The sequence below is a fragment of the Stegostoma tigrinum genome, chromosome 11 (assembly GCF_030684315.1).
Source record: "Stegostoma tigrinum isolate sSteTig4 chromosome 11, sSteTig4.hap1, whole genome shotgun sequence".
NCBI lineage: Eukaryota > Metazoa > Chordata > Chondrichthyes > Orectolobiformes > Stegostomatidae > Stegostoma > Stegostoma tigrinum.
In genome coordinates, this window is record NC_081364.1 from 71,901,639 (window position 1) to 71,926,973 (window position 25,335).

General features: G+C 43.9%; 2 non-coding genes across 2 annotated transcripts; one reads left to right on the plus strand and one right to left on the minus strand.

The window, feature by feature from the left end:
- Positions 1-19,218: 19,218 nt before the first annotated feature.
- On the minus strand, positions 19,219-19,290 carry trnae-uuc (transfer RNA glutamic acid (anticodon UUC)). Its single transcript has one exon. It is a non-coding gene; the product is annotated as a tRNA-Glu (tRNA).
- A 1,177-nt stretch (positions 19,291-20,467) lies between these two features.
- trnal-caa (transfer RNA leucine (anticodon CAA)) lies at positions 20,468-20,582 on the plus strand. The gene is made up of 2 exons: positions 20,468-20,505; positions 20,548-20,582. It is a non-coding gene; the product is annotated as a tRNA-Leu (tRNA).
- The last annotated feature ends 4,753 nt before the right edge of the window (positions 20,583-25,335 follow it).

The window sequence follows — 25,335 nt, forward strand, 5'->3', positions numbered from 1 at the left end:
ATTCATCTGAACTTGCCTGTTTCTCTGATTACCTAGTGCTTGACCAACTCCATGACAATTTCAGCCTTCCTCTGACCCGATTCCCTTGAATCCAATTTTCGCCTGCATGCTAATTCGAAAATATATATACTTCCTCTGTCTTTCTAAACTTTCTTGGCAAATTTCGGAAGCATCTCCAAACCCCAGATTCTCTTTAGAAATGTTCAGAGACATTTCCGTCAAGTTTAATTTTACCCCCAACAAGTCACCAAAATTAAACAGATTTTTCTCACCAAAGTTCTTTTTCATGATCTTGCACACAAATCTCCCACTTCGTTTAATTCTGTCCAAATACAGTCCATATCAATTCAAATCCTCTGCATGAACTGGCCATATTCCAGACTTGAGCCCCCAATCTGTTCGAGAGGGAAGAAAGGCATCCCTTTGATATTTAAACCAAAACAGAAGCTCCAGACCATTACGGTGGGAGTAGAGATTCCCCTCTAATGATTAAACGTGAGTCACCCAGAAAAAGCTTGCCTCCCATGTATGATGTGTTAAAAACAGAGATTAAATGAAATCAAATGCCTGATATCAACTTTATAAGTAGCAAGTTAAATTTATTTACTTCACCCTCACAGTGAACAAATAAAGAGAATTACTTGCAAAACCAAACAATATCTCCTTCACTTCCCATCTCTCCTCCACCTCCCATCCACCTTCTCACCCCAACCAGCATTGCCCCTGATATCAAACCCAGAGAAGAGAGCAGATGAATGTGTCTCATATTGCCTCATAACTGCAGCAGTGATTCTGTTCGAAGCGTAGGACAGAAGAGTTATTAACTCCCTACTCTCAGACACTGTGTGTCTCCCTCTCCCTGTGTCCAAGCTTCAGTCTCTCAGAAAGCCCCCATGAAGAGCGAAGGAGAGAGATAGAAATTGATTGAATCAAAGTTAAGATGATTTGAAAGAAAAATAAACAGAGACAAATGAGATCCCATTACTGACTGACTTCCAAAATCTTCCCAATTGTAGCCACTGTCCCCTGATTTCAAACCCAGAGAATATGAAAGGCTTCAAATGGAATTAAAGGGCAAATACTTTCTGACTGCCCCCAGGATTTAGTTTCTGAGAGGTTGGGCAATGAGTTAATGGTGAGGAGTCAGTTTCTCCAGTCTCCCTCCCTCCCTAATAGAGAGGGGATATGTGGTGGTCTTTTTGAAGCAGGTGGAGACTTTGTCTTGTAGGAGGGAGACATTGAAGATGTTGGTGAATACCTTGCATCTGTTAGTCTGCACAGGATCTGAGTGCTCGTTTGGGGACATAGTAAGAACCCCGTGCTTTCCTTGGGCTGACTCTCAGAAGACAGATCTGACATCTGCAGTGTGCCAGTGGACACAGGCACATCCAGGGCTGTCGGGGCAGGCATCAGCCCCCAATTAGTGACAGTCACATAGTCATTCATAAGAGACATCTCTCAGGCATCATCAACACATGGCAGAACTGGTTGGTGTGAGCACCACACAGTTTGTGTTGAGACAGAGAGGCATCAATAGACCAGGGCCATGGTCCACCAATTTCTGCATCACCATAATGGGGTAAATTCACAACAAAATGGGGGCAGGATGTGCTCCTACTGAGTGCCGCTGATGCAGAGAGTGAATATTTTGCAGATGTGATTCCAAGCAAGCCACTGCTTTAACCTGAATGGCGCCAAGCACCCTGAGTGTTGTACCTTGCGGATGGTGGACAGTCCTCGGGGAGTTATGAGCTGCCATATACATGAACAACTTGAAAGAAAGACCTGACGGCATTTCTGATACGTTTGCAGATGATACAATGATAGTTGGGCGAACAGGTGATGTTGAGGAAGTGGGGAGACTGCAGAAAGACTTAGACAGGCTTGGACAGTAGGCACACAGATGGAAGATGGAACACCACGTGGGAACAAGTGAGATTTATGCATTTTGGTATGCAGAATTACATGCATACACTATATTCTGAAAGATTTTGTGAAATCAAGGGTATTTTGGAGTCCTCGTCCTCTCATATGTTTCATCTGCAGGTTCAGTTTGTGGTGGGAAAAGTAAATGCAATGTTTGCATTCATTTCAACAAGGCTAGAATGCAAGAGCAGAGACGTACTGCTGAGGCTTTATAAAGGCTCTGGTCATCTGCATCTAGAATATTGTGAGCTGTTTTGGGCACTGTATCTATGGAAGGATGTGCTGATATTGGATGAGGTCCAGAATGATCCTGGGAGTTACAGCATGTCATATGAGGAACAGTTGAGGACTCTGTGTTTGTACCCAGTGGAATTTAGATAGATAAGGGGAGGGGTCTGATTGAAACTGGCACAATACCGAGAGGTTGGGATATAGTGAGCATGTAGAAGATATTTCCACTAGTCAGATAGACCATGGTTCCAGGACACAGCCTCAGATTGAAGGGATGACACTTTAGAGCTGAGATTGGGAGGAAATTCCTCAGCTAGACGTTGGTGAATCTATGGAACATTTTGCCCCAGAAGGTTGTGCAGGCCACATTATTTAAGGCAGAGATAATTGGGTTCTGGATTAAATGCAGAACACGTGTTAAGGGAGCAAGCAGGATGATCGGGATTAGAAACATATCAGCAATGATTGAATGTTGGAGGTGATTCGATGGGCTGGATGTCCGAAATATATTGCTTTCTCTCATGTCTTAATGAGCATTCCATCTATTATTCACTGTCAAATTGTTTGCTTCTGACCTGCTCTTGTACACTTGTATATTCATTTCAATTCGATCTCACATTCTGGTCAATGCTAAGCCCTATGATACAGATAGTGGGAAGATTCAGTGTCGGCCAGCAGTCCAATAATGTGTTGAATGCATGCTGCCATCAGTGAGTCCCATTTGTCAGCAGCACATTGTCTGTACGAAGATTGTCATTTTCAGTCTTCTTCTTCAAAGGATCAATCCTGTGGTGCCAGTGCCATTGAATTCAACACCATCGGTGACATTTATCACAGCCTTCAGCAAGAATAAATTATGCAATATTTGAAACCTGTCTAATTATAGGAAAGTCTAAACTGAAGATATTGAATCTTTACTTGCATAGTGTTCAGAATAAGAAACACTTTTTTTCTGTTTGTGTTCAAATCAGGCAATTTGTCACATCAAGGTGTTGAACTTGTAATAACTTGCAATGATAAGTTCTATTCTGTTCTCATTTCTTGTGCTGCTCTGTTCTTGTTTTATTATTTATATTATACTGTAATCCCATTCTTCATTAAGTCCTGATTGAAATGTTCTCCGCTGAATATCCTCCATCCGACTTAAATTACATTTAATCTATTTGAACAGGCATTTTGAGGCAGCTGCAGAAGAGAAGAACGGGAAGAGATAACGGCTGACTGTACACTGTGTCCACCATTCGACCAACTTTTCTCTCCAGCCATCTAAAGTTTTTATTGTAGGTCAGAGAACCTCAGAATTATTACAGCACAGTTAGAGGCCATTCAGCCCATTGCGGTCCATGAGCTGTTCAACTGCACAATTTGGAGACAGAGAGAGTGGACTGAAAGAGAGATAAACAGAGAGAAAGAAAGTGAAGGGCGATAAACTGAGTGAGAAGAGAAAGGGGAGCAACAGACAGAATGAGAATGAAAGGGGTGCTAGAAGAGTTGGAAGTTAAATAAATCAGAAGCTAGAATGAGGGGAGATAGACCGGGACGGAACAAATATCATTGTCTTTTCTTCGGATCTCAACAGCTGTGTCCTCCAATTCTCTGTATTCTGTATATTCTCCAAATTCGCAATCATTTTGGTCAACCCACAGCAGGAGGAATGCAACGATTCAAGAAGGCAGCTCCCCACCACCTTTTCAAGGGCACCTTGGGATGGGCAAGAAATGCTGGCCAGCCAGCAAGGCTCACATCCCACAAATAAATAGAAAAAAAAAATCACACTTTGATTAAGTATCATTTATTAGAATTCACATGCAGTCCCTTGACATCGATAACATCAATGGCACAACTCTCATCTTCACTCTCTGATTCTGGAACAACAACCTGAATTGTGTTTGTCAGGTACAGTTCTCTGTTAACATATCCACACCATTTGTCTGTTATTTTATGCACATTTTCCCCTCAGATTAGACAATATTCAATAGGTGCAGGAGTAGGCCATTCGGCCCTTCGAGCCAGCATCGCCATTCATTATAATCATGGCTGATCATCCACAATCAGTATCCTAATGAACAATAGACAGTAGGTGCCGGAGTAGGCCATTTGGCCCTACATTATGGACGAGAAATGTTTTACTGATAGTGTCATGGCTGATCAGTTCTTACAGGATGGATGTAACCATTTATGAACAGATAAGCATGTTTATGTTCCGACAATCCTTTGGCATTACTCCCATATCCAAAGCAGGTTGAATGATTGAGCACAATTGGTTGACTATCTCTAACATTCCTCCTCTCAGTTATGCTCACATGGCCCATCCAAAATGTGTAAAAGTTAAGTGTTATTTTGAATTTGAATAAATCAAGAAAAGGGTTAATTGAAGCTGTTTGTTCAGTGTTTGCGATTATTGTCAGTCTCTGTGGATCCGAAACGTGTCACTGGAGGGTTTGCCTGTTCTATGAATAAGGGACTGCTTTCAATGTGTTATCCCATTGCATGCACAGGAACATCGCCTCCAGCACCGACAGGGATCAGCAGCTCCAGGGAAAGGCAGAGTGGAGACTAGAGCCTGAGAACAACAGGCTGGAATATTCCAACAATGGACAGGAGTTTATCCGATGGTCTTTACTGGCTTTCTCAGCCTTGGATATCATTAGCATTGCGGATTTATGATGTATTGATGGTTATTCAAGCTGGTTACTATCCCACCCTTGCTATAGTTGGTGTTCCCGGTAAGTCGCTTTGTCTCTTAAACAGTTTGAACTGTCTTGCGGCTCATGATGGATAAATTTTGAAAAGGTGGAATTCAACATTTTCCGTTCCAATCAAAAGTTCTACTCTTTACAAATTATAACCAGCTGGTTACTATTTAAAGGTTACTCACCAATATGTAAGGAGGGACTGGATTGTTCTCAAATTCCATGACCCTTTTTTTCCCTGCACAGATTTGCGTCTTCATATCCTCACCACTCACCTATCTTCCCCATTACCGTCATTATGTTTTTGCAGTGTCTTCCTCAGCCTCAGTGCAACTTCTGAAAAAGCCATCATTTGTGCCTTTATTAAATCCAGATACAACTTCAAGTCCCTTCTAACTATGTTTCTATTGCAAAATAATGACGCCTGAGATGTTTAACTTGTTCTTGGCACAGAATCTATCAGACGGGAAGATAGTGCCTTGTGCTCAAGTCATTGACTCATAATCTAGAGGCACAGAATAAAAGCCTGTTGGTATTTCATAAAGGAAGTTGGCGACATTTAAGTGAAACCATGATCTTTGTTGTTTAAAAAAAAGCCCAAGCAAATGTCCTTTGGAGAATGCAATGCGTCACCCTTCCCTGGGTATGTGACTTCCATGTGACTGCACACCCACAGCAAACTGTTTTATTCTTTCTTGTTATGTGGAACAGCTGAACCAGCCACTCAGTTCAGGACAGGTATAACATGCTGGCGTGACCAGGGCTGCATACATCACATGAAAGTAGAACAAAAGTAAAAATAACTCCCTTCCGGTGCCTGTTTACCATATTCCTACAACTCATTTCCATTCAGGCATGTGGCAATTCCCTATTTCAAGTGCACTCTCTCTCACTGAGTCTCTCCTTGAGAGTGATGGTCATCGCCACAGGCACCTCTGGTGCTGGCTTTATTGATGCTGACCTACATACGCAAGGAGCTTTTACATTCTATATCAGCCACAATGCATAGAGAAGGAATGGCCTTCCCTGCCACAGGAAATAAACAGAGAGGTTTTTGCAAAGATCTGTAGCTTGGATTGTGGATGAGGTTGTTGGCTTGCTCGCCAAGCAGACTTGCTTTTGTTCAGGTGTTTTGGCTCTAGGACCAACCATGCGCGTCTACTTTTGGCTTGAGGTCCTATGGTTACCTTGCCGAAATTAAATTGATAGCCTTCATTGTCGGAATACACAGATATTAAGGAGAGTTCATCATGCCGTTTTGCTGCTGACTGATGTTCATATAGTCTGATGGCTAGCTTCCTTCCTGTCTGTCTGATGCATTCATTGCCTGGTATTTTGTCAACCATGTTCGTTCTGCGTGTTGTGGGAATAGGGTCTTTAATCCTTTTCGAAGAGTGGCTTTGCATTTGTGGGATACCATGATTCCTTGTGGTCTTCGGAGTCTTGTTGTCAATTCCAATATGCTCTTGATGTAGGGCAGTGTGGCCGGTATGTTCAGTCGTACTGTGTCCTCCTGTTGTTGTCTGTTTTGTTGATGGATAAGTAAGGATAACAAACTATTATAAAAAACCTGTGAGTGTTACTGAGGCAGCATTTTTGGAATTTTGGACAGATTTTCTCTCTTTTGTAAGGAATTATGTCCTTGCCACAGAGAGAATGGAGCTTCACCAGGCTAATCACTGGTATGAAGGTACCATGAGGAGTGAGTGAAGATTAATCTGTAGCACTGTGAGAAAATGAAAGATGATTACATTTAAACTTGAGGGTTGTGGTCTATCTATATGTTCTAAACAGACACTAAGAAAGTGATAAATTCCATGACTCACTTTTTTTATTTTCTCAAGATGCATGATTTTGGATAGTTTAATTGCTTCTGAGGATGTTTCTCCAATCCCACCCCCACTCTCCAAGTATAGAGAGAGAGAGAGAGATAGAGAGAGAGGGAGAGAGAGAGAGTGGTGTCAAGACTCTGAATAAAGTCTCACCACATTAATGTGCAGCTGGTGTGTGTGACCCTGCAGTGAGTGCAACGTTATCTGCAATCCCAGCAACAGCCACAATACCTTCGTTCTAAATCAGTTAACGATTCCCACCAGCTTCTGATCTCTATAGAGAACACGGATCGTATGTAACAATCCTGGCTGGCTGAATGGAGTGGTCCTGTACTCTGTAACCGCCGTGAGGGGTGATTTCAGAGAACAATGCATCAGTTAGGGGCAGTAGTTGTTGGCTCATGGCTGATCAGATTGTGTCTGACCATCTGAATGTGTCTGACCGTCCCTTTCCTATTTTTTTCCCAATAAACATTGACTGTCCAGTCCAGCAATGATCAGCCGAGTTCAGCCATGAATATCTCCAATAACTGAGGCTTCCCTGCTTCCCGTGGATGAGGGTACCACAGATAGCACAACAATAAAGAGGAAGGGTCATCCTTATTTCAATGGAGGTCTGTTACGTTAAAGATGTGTTCACCTAACATCAAATGACCAACTCTTTTGAGACACAAGGACACAATAATTCGACTAACCAGAAACCATTTGGCTCTCAAAACGTGACTCACATTACCACTGACTCTTTTCAATCAAATATGCATCAAACTCAGCCTTCACTGCTCTCTTGGAAAGAGAATATCAGACAGCGTAACACCATGGAAACATAAAAAAGGAGCAGAATTAGGCCATTTGGCCAATCGGATCTGATATGCTGTTCAATAATGTCTTACATATTTCTCAGCATTATTCTCTTGCCTTCCCCTGTAACCTTTGATCCCCTTATTACTGAAAATCCATCTATTTCTGTCTTAAAGATACTGGTGTCTCTATACCTCTGTCTGTACATGTGCATGTGTCTCTTTGCGCATGTGTTTATGTGTCTGTGTACTTGTGTCTATGGTTATCCATCTATAAATCAGCCTGTGTGGTTCTGTGTGTGTTTATGTCTATTTGCACTTGATTGTATCTCTGTGTGTGTGTGTGTGTGTGTGTGTGTGTGTGTGTGTGTGTGTCTATGTTTATCTCCGTATATGTATTGCGTGTGTTAGTATATCGGGGTGTTTACCAATGTTTCTGTGTATTTTTGTATCTGCATCTCTGTGCAATGAGATATCTATTTTGGAGATGAGACAACTGATGTCAGAAATGACAGTGGGTTTAATGGGAGAATTGCCGTTAATTGAGCAAAACATCTCAGTTGGTGGAGCTTCGATCTTTCAGAATCTCCACGGGAGTCATTCTGGTCATCTCCAGCCTGTGCCAGGGTCCACTCAACAATGGGAGTGGGGGGTGTGGGAGGGGTAAGGGAACGGATGTCGGGCACAGTACCATATGGCTTGGCTTTTACTGTCTTATTACAGGCTGTTTCTCCTCGAATGAGGGAAGGGACAGTTGTGAGTGAGGGTTAAAGAATGGCACTGGTGCAAGAGATAGTGTAGGCTGGGTGAAATGATGAGGTGTACAGAGTGAGTCAGTCCACAGTGTTGACTCCATGCGTTTTATTTTTTGCAGGGATGTTGCCGAGGTGACAGAGAGTGTGAGGCAATAAAGGCATTGCATTCAGTAGTGGGAGTGGTAAGAGTTTGAGCCTCACTTGGTGATAGAGTGTGAACCTTGTTCGGAGTTAGTTGCTATAACAGATATAGAATGGGTGTGAAGGAGCAGAAAGAATACAGTGGCACTTATACTGGCAGTAATGGAATGGTTACTGATACTCGTCCTATATTTCTGGATGTTTCTTCAGATCATCTCAGCGTCAAGGTGAGCCTCACCGAATGTCTTGTCCAAGTCCATCACTAATAACACCACAGGCCACCCCCTCAGGTTCCACTGAATCAGTTTGGGTGGAGCTTACAAACAGCAAGAAGAAGCAAACATTAGCATGTTTTATAACTGAACCAAAACTGGAGTACAGATTTTGTACAACCTATGCTTTGAAGATTAGATACGCCAGTATTGTGGAATCTGCAGTAATAATGGATTAGCTCAAGTTGCATGTAAACTCCGTGAAGTAAGTGACTGCTAACGCTATGAAAAAATAAAATCCACACGTGTGTATGAGGTAGGTTGAAGAGAATGTTGTGAACCAAACCAGAGACCAAGTAATTTTGACTTCCGTGTTGTGCGGTCAGAAACGCTAATTATTAACTTTGGTCTGAAGTACTTTTGAGGAATAGTGACAACAATATACTGCATATTACATGACATAAACATTGAATTTTTAAATGTTACTGTCAAACATCATGGAATCCATGAGGCTAGATTGCCAGGTGAGCTGTAATGAATTGGGAAAGTTCAAGATAAAATTTAGTGGCAGGCAGGCAATTGTTGTTATTTCTAGAAATATTCAGTCATAGAGTCATAGAGATATACAGCATGGAAAGAGACCCTTTGATCCAAATCATCCATGCTGTTCAGATATCCTGAATAAATCTAGCCCCATTTGCCAGCAATTTGTTTCATACCTCTCTCAAACGTTCCTACTCATATGTCCAACTTGATGCTTTTCAAATGTTGTAATTGTACCACCCTCCACCACTTCGTCTAGTGGCTCATTCCATGCACATATCACCCAGTTGCCCCGCAGGTCGCATTTAAATCATTCCTCTCTCATGTTACCCTTTGCCCTCTAGTTTTGGATTCCCCCCACCCTAGGGAAAAGACCTTGACTCTTTACCCAGATTTACCATAAAGTTACAAACCTCTATAAGGTCACCCCTCAGTGACAATTGTTTATTTTATTGTGTAGGGACTGCAGCAATTTTTCCATACAGCAGCCACGGCCAAAAATGTCACGATTATCTGCATTGGTGGGACTGTTAAAGAGACAAAAGTAAACCAGGCTAGCAAGAAATTTCCCCTCCTGTTCAATGCATATCTGGGGAAAATTGAGAACCTGATTGAGGGGACAGACTAGGTTTATTGCTGCAGCTGAAATTTTTGACAGCACAGTATTCTACTCAAGTGTTAGTCTACATTCTGTTCTCATCTTTTAGTTGCTCAGGAATCAGTATCAATGACAATACAACCTCAGAGATAATGGGAACTGCAGATGCTGGAGATTCCAAGATGATAAAATGTGAGGCTGGATGAACACAGCAGGCCAAGCAGCATCTCAGGAGCACAAAAGCTGACGTTTCGGGCCTAGACCCTTCATCAGAGAGGGGGATGGGGGGAGGGAACTGGAATAAATAGGGAGAGAGGGGGAGGCGGACCGAAGATGGAGAGCAAAGAAGATAGGTGGAGAGGGTGTAGGTGGGGAGGTAGGGAGGGGATAGGTCAGTCCAGGGAAGACGGACAGGTCAAGGAGGTGGGATGAGGTTAGTAGGTAGCTGGGGGTGCGGCTGGGGGTGGGAGGAAGGGATGGGTGAGAGGAAGAACCGGTTAGGGAGGCAGAGACAGGTTGGACTGGTTTTGGGATGCAGTGGGTGGGGGGGAAGAGCTGGGCTGGTTGTGTGGTGCAGTGGGGGGAGGGGATGAACTGGGCTGGTTTAGGGATGCAGTGGGGGAAGGGGAGATTTTGAAACTGGTGAAGTCCACATTGATACCATATGGCTGCAGGGTTCCAGGCGGAATATGAGTTGCTGTTCCTGCAACCTTCGGGTGGCATCATTGTGGCAGTGCAGGAGGCCCATGATGGACATGTCATCAAGAGAATGGGAGGGGGAGTTATACAATCCGACCCCACCACCCAAGACATTTTTCCATCCCCACCCCTGTCTGCTTTCCGGAGAGACCACTCTCTCCGTGACTCCCTTGTTCGCTCCACACTGCCCTCCAACCCCACCACACCCGGCACCTTCCCCTGCAACCGCAGGAAATGCTACACTTGTCCCCACACCTCCTCCCTCACCCCCATCCCAGGCCCCAAGATGACATTCCACATTAAGCAGAGGTTCACCTGCACATCTGCCAATGTGGTATACTGCATCCACTGTACCCGGTGCGGCTTTCTCTACATTGGGGAAACCAAGCGGAGGCTTGGGGACCGCTTTGCAGAACACCTCCGCTCAGTTCGCAACAAACAACTGCACCTCCCAGTCGCAAACCATTTCCACTCCCCCTCCCATTCTCTTGATGACATGTCCATCATGGGCCTCCTGCACTGCCACAATGATGCCACCCGAAGGTTGCAGGAACAGCAACTCATATTCCGCCTGGGAACCCTGCAGCCATATGGTATCAATGTGGACTTCACCAGTTTCAAAATCTCCCCTTCCCCCACTGCATCCCTAAACCAGCCCAGTTCATCCCCTCCCCCCACTGCACCACACAACCAGCCCAGCTCTTCCCCCCCACCCACTGCATCCCAAAACCAGTCCAACCTGTCTCTGCCTCCCTAACCGGTTCTTCCTCTCACCCATCCCTTCCTCCCACCCCCAGCCGCACCCCCAGCTACCTACTAACCTCATCCCACCTCCTTGACCTGTCCGTCTTCCCTGGACTGACCTATCCCCTCCCTACCTCCCCACCTACACCCTCTCCACCTATCTTCTTTGCTCTCCATCTTCGGTCCGCCTCCCCCTCTCTCCCTATTTATTCCAGTTCCCTCCCCCCATCCCCCTCTCTGATGAAGGGTCTAGGCCCGAAACGTCAGCTTTTGTGCTCCTGAGATGCTGCTTGGCCTGCTGTGTTCATCCAGCCTCACATTTTATCACAATACAACCTCAGCCTCATTATCTGACAACAAATGTCCCTAATGGTATATTGCAGAGTGCAGAAACACCTCAACAGCCGGCTACACACCACCGGAGGAGGACATGCTAACTTTCTCGGCTGCTACACAGGAACAGGGAGGCCTGGTTCGCTAAAATTAAATACAGAGCAGAAATAACTACTTACTTTTATATTGGAAAGCTGTATCTAATGGAATTCCTCAGGAACCAGTTTAATGTCATCAACAATTTACAATCCAGATTTACGATTTTGGAGGGAGTGGTGAGAGCACGAGACAGGGGGCAGCCAGGAAGGAAATATTCTGCTTTTAAAAACTTACCTCGTGAGTCAGCGGCCTCCTGATTCGAGTGGCGGGGGTGGTGAGAAGGCCAGATGGGAAGTGAACTATTATATTTGGGCATTGTCCTGTATCAATGTTTTCGAGAAGCACAACAAAATGTACTCTAACTATATTTGTCAGTGATGCTAAGATTAGCAGGAAATTAAGCTATCAGGAGGAGGTAGAGAGAATGTAAGTGGATAAGCAACTGACAATTTGGCAGATGAAATATCATGTTGGAAATTGTGAACCTGTGAGACTTTCAGGAAGAACAAAAGGCTATATGTTACACGAATGGAGGGAGATTATGGGTCCTAGTGATACACTGTGTACGAGAGGGTTCTCTCTGAAACTTTCAGACATTGGAAGTGTTGCTATACCATCCTGATGGCTACTCCGTGATGGTCCAAGGTGCCTCATTACTCTCAGTACACACAGGATATTTTTATGTGGTTGGTTGTTGGTGAGCAGTCGTGAGGAGGAGAGTGTTTTGGACTGTGTATCAAGGGCGTGGCCTTTATCCAAGATACCATCCTATATTTCTACATGAAGATCTTAAAACAATGGGAATGGCTGCCTGCTTCTGAATGAAGAGGCTGTGGGTGCTGCCAGGACAGTGGGTCTTCACCACCATGATGTAGTGTGCATGGTCACACTGCAATGTTAATGGAGTGAGAGTTTGAAGGGTTCAATCACAAGAAAGAAAACATTGAATGTAGGTATTTTCAGATCAGCTGAAATGCTTAGTTATATCCCATTCTCTATTCCACTCCCAGAAACAGCCCGGACACTTTCCTCTGTTCAATCACAGGATGTGGGCTTCACTGGCTGAGCCAACAGTCATTCTATCCCTCATTGCCCAGAGGGTAGTTAGAGCCTGTGGCATTATTGGGTGTGTGGGGTCACATTTAGGCCAGAGCAGGGATGGATGGCAATTTCCTTCCCTACAAGATATGAGTGAATCAAATCGGTTTTCCTGACAATTGCCAGTGGTTTAACCTTCATAATTCAACTTTTAATTCCAGACATTTATTGAATTCAAATTCCAACATCTCACTTGGCAGGAGTTGAACTCAGAGACCCAGAGCATTACGCGCATTTTTGGATTAATAACCAAATAATAACCAAAGTCATTCAGATATAGAAAAATGAGAGGTATGAACAGTGTCAAAAGAAAGCAGCTGTTCCTTTTAGTAAAAGGGCCAAGAAAAAGGCAGCACACTTTTAAATTGAAGGGTTTGAGAGCTAAAGAAAATTTAAGGGTTGTTTTCACCCAGAGAGTGCTGGGGTCTAGAATGCGCTTTCTGAGAGGAGTTGTCACGGGTAACCTCACAACCCATTAAACAGTATTTGGATGAGCGCTTGAAGTTTCATAATATTCAGGGCTACAGGCCTCGTGTAGGAAAGTGGGACTAATGGGCATGCTTCTGTGATTGTATGGTTGTGGACGTTCAACCGTTGAGCAGCATAGGGCAGGAATTGTTGGGTTTCTGGCGACGATAATAGCAAAGGCTACAAGAATGAACTGCAATTGCTTCCAAAAGGATGCCAGTAGGGAACACATGAGAAAACATTCTGCAACCAGACAGTGGAGAATAAATAACAAGGAAATGGCAGAAGTATGACATAACTCCTTCAGTTTTTGATTAACAGAAGAAAAGATAAAAAGATAACCTTCTGAGCCATACTAGGAGATCTGAGTGTGATGAGAAATAGAAGCACAATGAAACTAGCAAATAAACTAATTTGGAGAAATTATTGCGACCGGTTTTAATGGGCACAGACAAAGCCAATGTTGGTTTATGATCTGGGATTCGTATTTGACAAACCAACCTGGAGATAAATTTTGGAGATGGAATAGATGCAATGCATTTGGAGTTTTGGAAAGATTTTTGATAGATTCCCAAGCCCAATGTGTAAAGTAAAACACATGGGATTGGGCCAAATATATGGTGTCATAATGGGGAAGCTGACAGGAAACAGGAAGCAGGAATAAGTGGATGGTTTTTTGTTGGATTGAAAGTTTCATGGTGTAAATCAGGGATTCCAGATATTCACAAAATATATCAAAAGTTTGGTTGAGGGAATCAAATGCAATGTTTCCAAGTCTGCTGACAGTACAAAACTGGGACTGTGAGTGGTGAGGAGATTGTAAAGGTTCTCCAAGGCAATTGAAACAAGTGGAATAACTGGGAAAACGTCTGGCAGATGAAGAGCAATGAGGATGTATGTGACGTTGTGCACTTTGGTGGGAAGTAATAGAACAACAGCACAATATTTGAAGAGGGATTGTTTGAAAAATATTGATCTATAAAGGGACTTGTGCTCCCTGTCTTTTGTGTTCTTCTGCACAGACTCCAAAATCTATGCAGGGCGGTAACATCTGAAGCAAGCTGCCACCCCCAGCCACCTAAAGCTTGTCCTTTCTGACCTCTCGGTGCTGTTCAACCTTCAGGACAAATACAACAAACTACAGTGATGTGTTTGAAGCAAAGCTGACTTATTTTACATTTCTCTCGGATACTAAACTCTAGTTCAATTTTCAGGTTACATCATCAGAAACAAACTGCAAATGTCAGAGCAAAAGTAACAGAAAATTACAGTGCAGAGCAAGGCCTTTTTTAATTCATTTGTGTGATGTGTGTATTGTTGGCTGGCCAGCAGCATTCACCCTTGGCCCATCATGTGTGTGTTGGCTGGAATAGAACTGGCCAGGCTTTACAGCTTTCTGGCCTCATCATTGAGATCAACAATTTCAGACTGTGAACTCTGCCCCAATTTGTTTACATTTCTTGTTTCAATATGTGTCTGGGTCCACTGCACACCTGGCTCCAGGCACATCTTTTGTTTATTTGTTTCTTTTCCAGCCCTAACTCCATTCCCTGCAGCCTTGAAGGACTAATAACATTTCTGCAATTTCACCTCTCCTGCCTTCCCCCTGTGACATCTGCCTTTGTGCCCTTGTCTCACCCCCACCTTGCTCAGAATCTGTTAAATTTCTGGTCCCAGGCCTCTGTCAACTCACAGCGCCCCCGGGTCAGAGTTTTAAATTCTGTTCCTCCAGAGCAAATCTGAAATCGTTGTGGCTGCAGCTTTCCCCTGATTTTGATTTTGGAAATAAAAACCATGAAATTGATTTTTTTGGGGCATTAATCCACAATTTTGCCTTTTTAGAGCTAAACAGTGATGCTCCCACAGTCCAAAATTGCAAGTGAGGTGGATTGGCCACACTAAATTGTCCACGAGTGTGCAGGTTCGATGGTTGGGTTAGCTGCAGTAAATGTGGGGTTCATGGGAGTAGGGTGGGATAGAGAGCTAGTGCAGACTCGATGCACAGAATGACCTCTTTCTGCACTGTCAGGATCCTGTGATCTTAACCATTTGTGATCATGGTCACATTTTCCTCATGACAGCCCACACATCACCATGTTCATTCAGCTCAAGCTTTCATGCTGCCTTTGTGTTTTGAGAAGCTCTGTTGTTGGAATGGGAGCTTTCTTTGATGTGGCCTCTCCTCATTCTTCCGCCCACGTCCCAGTTCCATGCGTTAATTCCAGCTTTCTCTCAATTTCCCAAATGGGGTTGTTGAAGAGCTCAAAAGGCGAGTGGACGGAAATTGAGAAATTAAAGAATCAGATGAGGAAGTGGAAAGATTGGTTCGTAAGTTTGATGATGGCACAAAGTTTGGTGGCATGGTGGGTAGTGTGGAGGGCTGTTGGAGTTTGCAATGGGTCATTGACAAGGTGAAAAGCTGGGCAAAGAAGTGGCAGATGGAATTCCACCTGGAAAAGTGTGAACTCATTCATTTTGAAAGGTTGACTTTAAATACAGAATTTAGGGTTAACCTAATGTTCTTGCTAATGTGGAGAAACAGAGGGATCTTGGGGTCCACATCAATAGACCCGTCAAAGTTGCTACCCAAATTAATAGTGTTGTTGAGAAGGTGTATGGTGTGTTGGCTTTCGTTGGCAAGGGAACTGAGTTTAAAAGCCGCAAGGATATACTGCAGTTGCTTAATACACTCGTTAGACGACATTTGGAATATTGTGTTCAGTTCTGATCGCCTCATTACAGGAAGGATGCGAAAGCTTCCATGTGGGTGCAGAGGAGCTTTATCAGGATGCTGCCTGAACTGGAGGGGCAGGTCTTACGAGGAAAGGTTGAGGGAGCTCGGGCTTTTCTCTTTGGAGAAAAGAAGGATGAGCTGTGAATTGATATAGGTAAATAAGATGATGAGAGACATAGATAGCATGGATACCCAGGGACCTTTTCCCAGAGCAGAAGTGACTATTATGAGGAGGCATACTTTTAAGGTGATTGGAGGAAGGTATTGTTGCGATGTCAGAGGTAGGTTCTTTACACAGAGAGTGGTGGGTGCATGGAATGCTCTGTTGGCGGTGGTATTCAAGTCAGATTCATTCGGGACATTTAACCGAGTCTTGGACAGTTGCGAGGATGATCGTAAAATATAGAGTATGTAGGCTAGTTTGATCATAGAGTAGGATAATATTTTGGCACAGTATTGTGGGCTGAAGAGCCTGTGCTGTACTCTTCTGTGGTCTATGTGTTCAATTCAGCTAGCCTGCATACGTTTAGACCATGGGAAGAAATTGAAGCACTGAGACGCAGACATGGTGAGAATGTGCAAACTCCATGCTGACACCAGCTGAAGCTGAAATCAAAGCTGTGTCCGTTTTGCTGAAAGGCCCCAAAAATGCTTGGGTCGGGTCCAGTAGGAATTGAACCCTGGTCTCCCTCGTGAAAGTTGGGGAGAGTGACCATAATGCTAATGAGGGCATCAGGTGCAACTGCCCCTTAAGCCCTTTACATGTGCACCAATCACATACAATCGCTTCAGTATCCAAATTCTACTTCTATTGCTTCGCCCATAATCGTCAATGCCACAGCATCACATATTCACATCTGGTTGCTTCTTAAAGTCATAAGGATCTCTGCCTCTAGGACACTTGCAAGCAGTGGCTTCCAGATTCCAAACATCCACTGGCTAAAAGCATTTTTCTGTAAATTTACTCAAAACTTCCTTCCTCTTCCGTTAAATCTATGGTCCCCAGTGATTGATCCCTCCCTCAAGGGGAAGCGTTTACGTAGTCTACCCTCATTATTTTGTACATCTCCTCTGCTCTGAGGAAAATGACCACAGTCTGTTCGATCTTGCTTCAGAATGGAAACTCTTCAGCTGAGACAATATCCTGGTAAATCTCTTCGGCACAGTTTCTGTTGCTACCACATCCCACAATAATGTGAATTAATGAACTGCGCACAATACTCTCGCTATAGCGAAATGAACAAATACAATGAATGTTGCAGAAAGCCACTGAAACTGGTCTTTTCTGATGCAGTCCATGTTGCTCATTATTGCCATGGGTCATTTTCCTAAGCCTGATGTTCCAATAATCACTGGTCCATGTCAGTAAAAGCTGCTCCATGAGTCTTGATCTGACCGTCCCAGTATCTGAATATTTCATCTGGCTTAGAGTTCCTGGTGGTGAGACAGGCCACGTTCACTCAGCAACACAGACTGCAACAAGACAGAATGAACAATGTCAATGTGAAAATGGATGTTAGATTGTGCAGTGCCTCAGTGAAGCGGAAGGTGGGACGTCAAGGAGAGTTAGTGATTGTGGGAGGGAGAAAATTCTCTAAGTGGTGGGTTTGAATTGTGACACATCAAATGCAGATATGGTAGAGAGCCGGGGTTGGGAGATGATTGTCACTACCTCAAAGAATATTTTCACGTAAAAATGTTTGATACTTGCTGCATTTCTGTGGCCCATGGCACAAGGATTAAAAAGAAATACAGCAAGCACCCACTGCCATGACTCAGATTCGAGCCGAAGTTGCTGTGGCCACAACACAGAGTACTAACCACAATACGATCACGGCACCACATGAGTTCACTGGTGTGCAACAAGCAATAACTACAGTGGCAGAGGATATGTTAGGAACAGCACCAGATCCACAACAGGAATACTTTCCAAGCAGTGCACTGTAATGTGGGGATTCACAGAGGGCTGGAATCTGTAATTACAATGCTACCAGAGACTGTGGGGATTCCATCAATGATTATATTGAAGACTGAGATTGATAGATTTCTACGAAATATCAAAGACTCAGTGTATAGTGCTGGCTCTTGTTGAAATGTACCTTTCAATAGTAATCTAGTTTAACATTGGATATTTCATCAGCTCCTTCACATAAGGAAGTAACCATTGCTGCATACAACCATATAATCCCAGTTCCTGGGCCCAGAACCAGGGAAACTCAGTGACCCAGCCACGAAGATATAACCGGAAATGGGGATGGCAATGAGCGTGCAGACATACGCTGTGAAAATAGATGACGGGATAGCCTGTGCATTATGAGGCAAGACAATGTGACAAAATCGAGATAGAGCCACGGGGATGATGTGCAGAAGGATGAGCGATACAGTGGTGAATCAGACAGTGACCAGGGGGATACAGATAGAAGTGGTGCAATCGGTGAGCGCGCAGTCCTTCTGTGGCCATAGAGACGCGTGAAATGCCGAGTCTGTGAGCTCCAGCCTCACCCGGAGCAGCTTCTATTGACATGGAGCAGGGATTATTGGGACATCAAGCTGCATGAAAAGATGCACAGCAATTTTAATCTGAGGCAAAATACTTTTTGGAAGCACAGTTATTTGTGTATTGAGTGAGGATCTGTCCATGATAATGTCACAATTATAATGACAATGTTGCAAATATTCAACCCATCAAGAGAGAAATCTGTGCTGGGAGAAATAGAGGTAACTTTTTGCTTTCTCACTCTTGTCATATGGCTGACCCTGCACTGGGTTGAATTGTGGGAAGGGCTTTTTTTCGCTCATTTCATTGTATTCAATTTCATGCAAACATGCACAGGTCACTGAAGTCATCTAAACTTCCAAAAAATATCGGTACTATATGATGTTGTGATTAGGCTTGAGTTTACCTCAGGTTATGGAGGAAGAGCAGGAAAGCGGAGATGACATTTATCAGATCAGCAGCGATCTCATTGAATGGCTGAACAGACTCGATCGGGTGAATTGTAGCTTCCTGACGACAAATGGCAGTGAAACTTACCGCGTCACAAAGGGGAGACAATTGAATTGAAGTGGCGACTGTGATTATCTTTGCTGGTTGTTTACATTGTGAATGTTCCCCTTACTGCTGATGTCCCTGCTAACAACACAACACAAAGGTGAGTAGCCTGACTGAGCAGTGACGGCTCAAGCACCTTTCCCCTCTTTGAGCGGCTGGAATATGGACCCTGATGCTCTCGGGGACAGGAACTGACATTGAAAGGATTGCAGACAGAGCTACACCGTCTTTGCGTTGTCACCATCAGGAAAAATAAAACTTGATTCCCTGACCGGGAATCGAACCCGGGCTGCGACGGTGAAAGCACCGAATCCTAACCACTAGACCACCAGGGATATAGATGGATGAGTGTGCATCGTTTCTTAATGGTACAACTTCTGGCTTTTTTTTTCTTTCTACGACAGTTGTTTCTCCTGCAAAATGACTGAATCATCGTGTTTTACAGCACAGAAAGAGGCTCAACATCCCAGTTTCCAGCCTTTGCCCATAGCCTTGTGCACTACGAGACGATGGACTGGCTGTTTGAGATGTTCACGTTCTCTTGGGGAACTCGGCCGCATGTTCACCCTCAGAAGGTAACACACAGACACATTTCCCAGAAGGTGACAAAGGCCTCAGCAGGGACCAACCCCCAGAAAGTAGGATTTCATCCATTTGGGTTCTATAGTCCCATTTCACACTTCAAAACCAGAATCTGGTTACAGCAAAGAAATAAAGCATTCGGCCGCTCCCCTCTCTGTGTTTGACCCCCATTGTTTCCTTGTCAACCTACAGGTTATAATACCTCACCTCACCTCACTGCTGGCCTATGGGGGAAATGACACTGGCATAATTTCAGACAATATTGAAAATCCTCTTTTAGATGTTGGATGCCACAGTTGTATAAACACTCTCATCTCCTCCAGTTAGAAGTAAACTCATGGCTGGTGCTTTACAAGATCATTGCTTTCAATACTGCGCTACAGAGCGAAGGCTGTGCCCTGTAAGGTAGGGTTTCATGCATTAGAAACTGCAATGTAATAGATGGCAGGATAGTCTGTGCATTATAAACCAAGACAATGCGACAAAACCGTGATGGAGCTGAAGGAATCATGTGCAGAAGGATGAGACACAATGCTGAATCAGGCAGTGACCAGGGTGGTAGAGATATACCTCTTCCCTTGCAGTCTGCTGATTAGGATTCAGTGCCTTCACTGCCATTGCATGTTCATGGTTATTATTTGCAATAGTAACTATGAAATATTGACTGATCTTTGAAGCAGAATTATGTCATAGAAAAGGCGGTATCAGTTCAATCTACATTACAGTTCTACATCGGCAATGTCAGCTACAATTGCCTGACGTGCAATTTGTTTCAGACAAGAACAAGGGGGAGGTTGGGAAAAGTGAAGGGCAATGGTGGTTTGTGAGAGGTGACTGTGGGCCTAATGGAGCCAGGCTCAGTGTGGGTGCTGAAGACTGGCTTTTCCTGTTTACCCTGGTATACAGATCGCTCTGGAGCCGCTAAGGTGTGTCAGGATGGCCGAGTGGTCTAAGGTGCCAGACTCAAAGAATAGACTCCTTCCACTGTAAAGCCGGGTGCTCTCGTCTCCACCTAGAGGCGTGGGTTCAAATCCCACTTCTGACAATGACTGCCCCTTTGTTTGTTGTCCTTTGTAAATATCACTGAGGTTCAGTGTCCCGATGGGATCTACCTGTTTTAAAGCAAAATTTGCTCCGGTCAGTTTTGCAGCTTTATATTAACATAATGCAGTTTTGGAGGAGAAGGAGACAGCTCAGCCCATCAAGTCTGCTCTGCTATTAAATGAGCGGATAATCCTGACCTGATAATCCTGACCTGCACTTTCTTGGATTTCCCGATAACCATTGATACCCTTGTTGCTAAAAATCTTTCAACCTCAGCCTTAAATGTACTTTGTGGGCCAGCTCTGACAATCCTCTTCTGTAAAAGAATCCACTGATTCACAACCATCTGAGAGAATAAACTTCACCTCGACTCTGCCTTAAATGTGCAACCTCCATTCTGATATTAGACACTCGGTTCCCAGACGGTCCCAGGAGGGATCGAACCTTTCTGCATCCAATCCGTTACATCGCCAATAACACCTGTATGTTTCAATAAAGAGCATTTTTGTAGTACTGTTTCTGAGCTAATGGAGGTAATGTATTTCAATGTTTCTTCCCATTTAATTCACCTCTGATGTGAAACTCTCATTGATTGTGATAGAGATTATCACTATCACTAAGGAGGCAGTGCTGGGCAAGGTAACGGGACGAACAGTGGACATGGGGGTCTCTTGGCCCTGATTAACTGCATCCCAGGATACTAAAAGGGGCGATGGAGGACATAGCAAATGCAGTAGTAATTATTTACCAATATTCACTGGACTCTGGGGTTGATCCTGCAGATTGATAACAGCCAATGTGACGTCACTGTTTAAAAAAGGAAATAGGCAAAAAGCCGGTAACTTTGGTCTAGTTAGCTTAACTTCGGCACTGGGGAAAATGATTGAATCTATGTTCAAGGAAGAAATAGCAAGACATCTGGATATAAATTGTCCCACTGGTGTTCGTGAGTTCATGAAGGGTAGGTCTTGCTGAATTAATTTGGTGAATTTCTTTGAGGACATTATCTGCTATGTGGACAATGGGGTACCTGTGGATGTGGTGTATTTTGATTTCCAGAAGACAAGTGACAAGGTGCCACATCAAAGGCTGCTACATCAGATAAAGTTGCACCATATTACAGGTAATGTATTGGCTTGGATAGAGGATTGGTTGACAAGTAGAAAACAAAGAGTAGGGGTAAATGCATGTTTTTCTCATTGGTGTTCAGTGGCTAGTGGTGTGCCTCAGGGATCAGTGCTGGGACCACAATTGTTTGCAATTTACACAGATGGTTTGGAATTGGGGACTAAGCATGGTGTGTCAAAATTTGCAGATGACACTAAGACGAGTATAGGGCAAAGTGTGCAGAAGACACGAAACATCTGCAGAGGGATATAGATAGTCTAAGTGAGGGAGCAAAGGCCTGGCAGATGGAGTACAATGTTGATAAGTGTGAGGTCATCTATTTTGGTAGGAATAACGCAAAATGGACTATGTTTTAAATGATAAAAAAAATGCAGCATGCTGCTGTGCAGAGGGACTTTGGTGCCCTTGTGCATGAATCACTAAAAGTAGGATTGCAGGTGCAGCAGGGAATTAAAAACGCAAATGGAATTTTGGTGAAAGGGAAAAACTGATCTGCAGCCAAAATGGTACAAAATAAAAAGTCAGAAGCAGTGTCGGTGAGAAAAGATACAAGAGTCTCAAGTGCCCTTCCTGGTGGTGCAGTGGTTAGGATTTGGTGCTTTCACCGCTGCAGGCTGGGTTCCGTTTTCGGTCAGGGAATGGGAGCTCTATTCTGCTCGTTTATTGTGATGCCTGATTTTCAGGAGCAGGAAAGAAGCTCTGGAGCTGGTAGATGGGCTGGTTTGTCCCAGAAATTATTCAAGTTAACAGAAGTCAATGAACTGCAGATGCTGAAAGTCTGAAAGAGAAACAGGAATTGACTGAGAAGTTCAGCAGGCCTGGCAGCATCTGTGGAGCAGAAGAGAGGTAACCTTTCAGGTCCACAGATTGTTAATTGGAACTAGATTAGTTATGCATTTCAATCATGTCATCTTCGACAAAGTGATCAGGTTTATCTGTCAAATCGGGATATTTATCAAAATTTCTCTCTCTGAGTGGCTGACAATAGTTAATTGTTACAGTTCACAAAACAGCAACAAACAAAACAGCCAGTTGTGTTAAGCTCAGGTAACTGGAGTGGGAGCAGAGGAATAATAATGCATTGAGTTTAAACACAAGAAGCAAGCCACTTCAGCTTTCAGGAACCAAGCAACTGGCACTATTTACAAGAGGTTTAAACAAGATACTGTCAATCTAAGCATAGGCACCTGTAGGACTCAAACCACCCCTATGCTGATTGTTAGAAAGGCACATTAGCCAACTAAGCCACAGCACCACACAAGCTGCTTCAGCACCACACAAGCTGCTTCAGCTCCAATCCATATGTTCATGAACTTAAACACCCGAACACAGAAACTTGTTTTCTATCTCACAGTTAATCAGTGAGAATTTAAGTCAAACACCGTTTTTTTAAAGACAGATCGTTCACAGCTGAACATTTCCAGTGACAATGCACAGAAAGATACAGTCTCGTCTTACACTGCTTTAAAACCGATATTTTCACAATTTAAACTGGCGGGATAAAGCGGATGTGTTCATCCTCTCTGCATACATTAACCACGTTAATACACACAGACGAAACCTCGCAAACTGCATTCAATCCTCCTCTCCCTGCTCAAGGAAAGGTGAAAGGGTTTACAGAGAAGCTGCCAGGGCTGGAGCAGATGATCCAGAAGGAGAGGCTGAATAAAATCGGGCTCTTTACACTGGAGTGTTGGAGGCTGAGGGGTGACCTTATCGAAGTTAATAAAATCATGAGGGGTAGTGATCAGGTCTTTTTCCCAGGGTAGTGGAGTCCAAACTTTAGGTTATAGGTTTATGGTTTGAGGGGAAAGATTTTAAAGGGGTAATGTTTTGACACGCAGGATGGTGTGTGCATGGATTGAACTGACACAGGAAATGGTGTAGGCTGGTATAAATACAACATATAAAAAGCGTCGGCATGGATACATGTACAGGAAGGGTTTAGCGGGATATGGGCCAAATGGTGGCAAAAAGGACGAGATAAATTTTGGAAATCTGATCGGTATGGGCGAGAATGACCAAAAACACTGTTTCTGTGCTGAATATCTCTCGGACTCGATAATTGCTTTAAGTTTAGAAATCGTTCACTCAAACATCCTAGAAAGATCACATTTTAAGTTGCTGTAGAGATTAATCTCGAGTTTTGACTTCTATCTTTCCCAGCAGCCCTCCATCTTTCTGTCTGCCTCTGATAAATGTCATTTGATGAAAGTTCCAAATCACCTTTACAATTTGCTGCACAAGTCTGATTCCACCCCTTCTGCTCCTTCCCTCTTCCAGCATTTGAGAGACAGCGACAAAGTGTATACCACCCCTCAGCACTGCCTGCCTGTGGCCCAATCGTTGAATGCATTTGCCAATGGAGAGAGCTCTATCCCAGCAGAATGGTGACAGAATGAGAAGATGTTAATTGAAGCAACGGGGAATAGATTTTTTTTCAGCAACTTTTTCAGATATGTTATTATATACTTCCGGAGCAGATAAAACTTGAACTCTGTCTCCTACATCCGAGGTAGGGAGACTATCACTGCATGATTGACACCTCATTTATTGTTAAGTTGCCCAGCAGCAGACAGCATCATTGGTCTTCTGGTCTGCATCTCACACCAGCTGGCTGTTAGAAATGAGAGAAGCTGCTGGCTTGAATTCTGCATCAGCCATTGTTGCCTCTGTTTTTTTTAATGTTCAGGAGAGCCAGGGGGTGATTCTTTATGAAATCGATTTCAGTCTATGTTCCCAAAAGGTGTTTCCTGCAAATATATCATATGCATCCACTTCACTGATGAAGGTTTAGCATTAATAATTGTCGGAAATTACGTTTCATTGGATTGGTTCATAAACTAGCACAGGAACTGAATAAAATGATGGCAAGCCTTCATGGATAAAGAGGTGACTGTGAAGCAGGCACCTAAGGATAAATTTGTTTCTTTTGCAAGTGAAATTTACTGTTTCCCAAAGTGATGCCCATTGAAGTGAAGCAGTGACAGAGATTGCCTTTGCTGGTGCTCAACTCCTGTATCACATTTCCACCCTGGTCCTTGTAAACATCTCAACTCAACAAGAAGTCAGGTGCCCACTGTGGGCCAGTGGCGTAATGGATAACGCATCTGACTTCGGATCAGGTTGTACGTCTGACTCCTGCCTGGCTCGAGCATAGTTGGTCCATTTTCAATACCAGCAAGGTGACACCTTCACCTGAAGTTGGAACGTACAGCAGGTGATTTTGCAGCCAGATTCCCAGAAGCTAAAGTATGAAATTGGAAGTTGCGCATGAGCTGTGTTGGCAACCTTTTTCAGCTCTCTGTTAGTTTCAATTCCGAGCTCACAACAACAGGCTTCATGGCCTGGAGAACTTGCTTGTGTTCCATGTCAATCTGCCTGTTGTCGGCGAAACATGTGTGGGGACAGAGAGTGAACGTGAAGCACCTGGAGTCAGTGTCGTCCTGAGGGGTGTGTCTGTGCATCTCCCTCTGTGGCTAAACGTGAGGATGAGTTCCATACGTCGGCTGTAACACAGTTTTACTGTCACAAAGCCTCAGTCCCGTTTGTAGATTACAGCATTAATCTCATTGATATTTGTCCCTGATACATCAGAGGTACATGGGCCAAGTGCTGGAAACTGA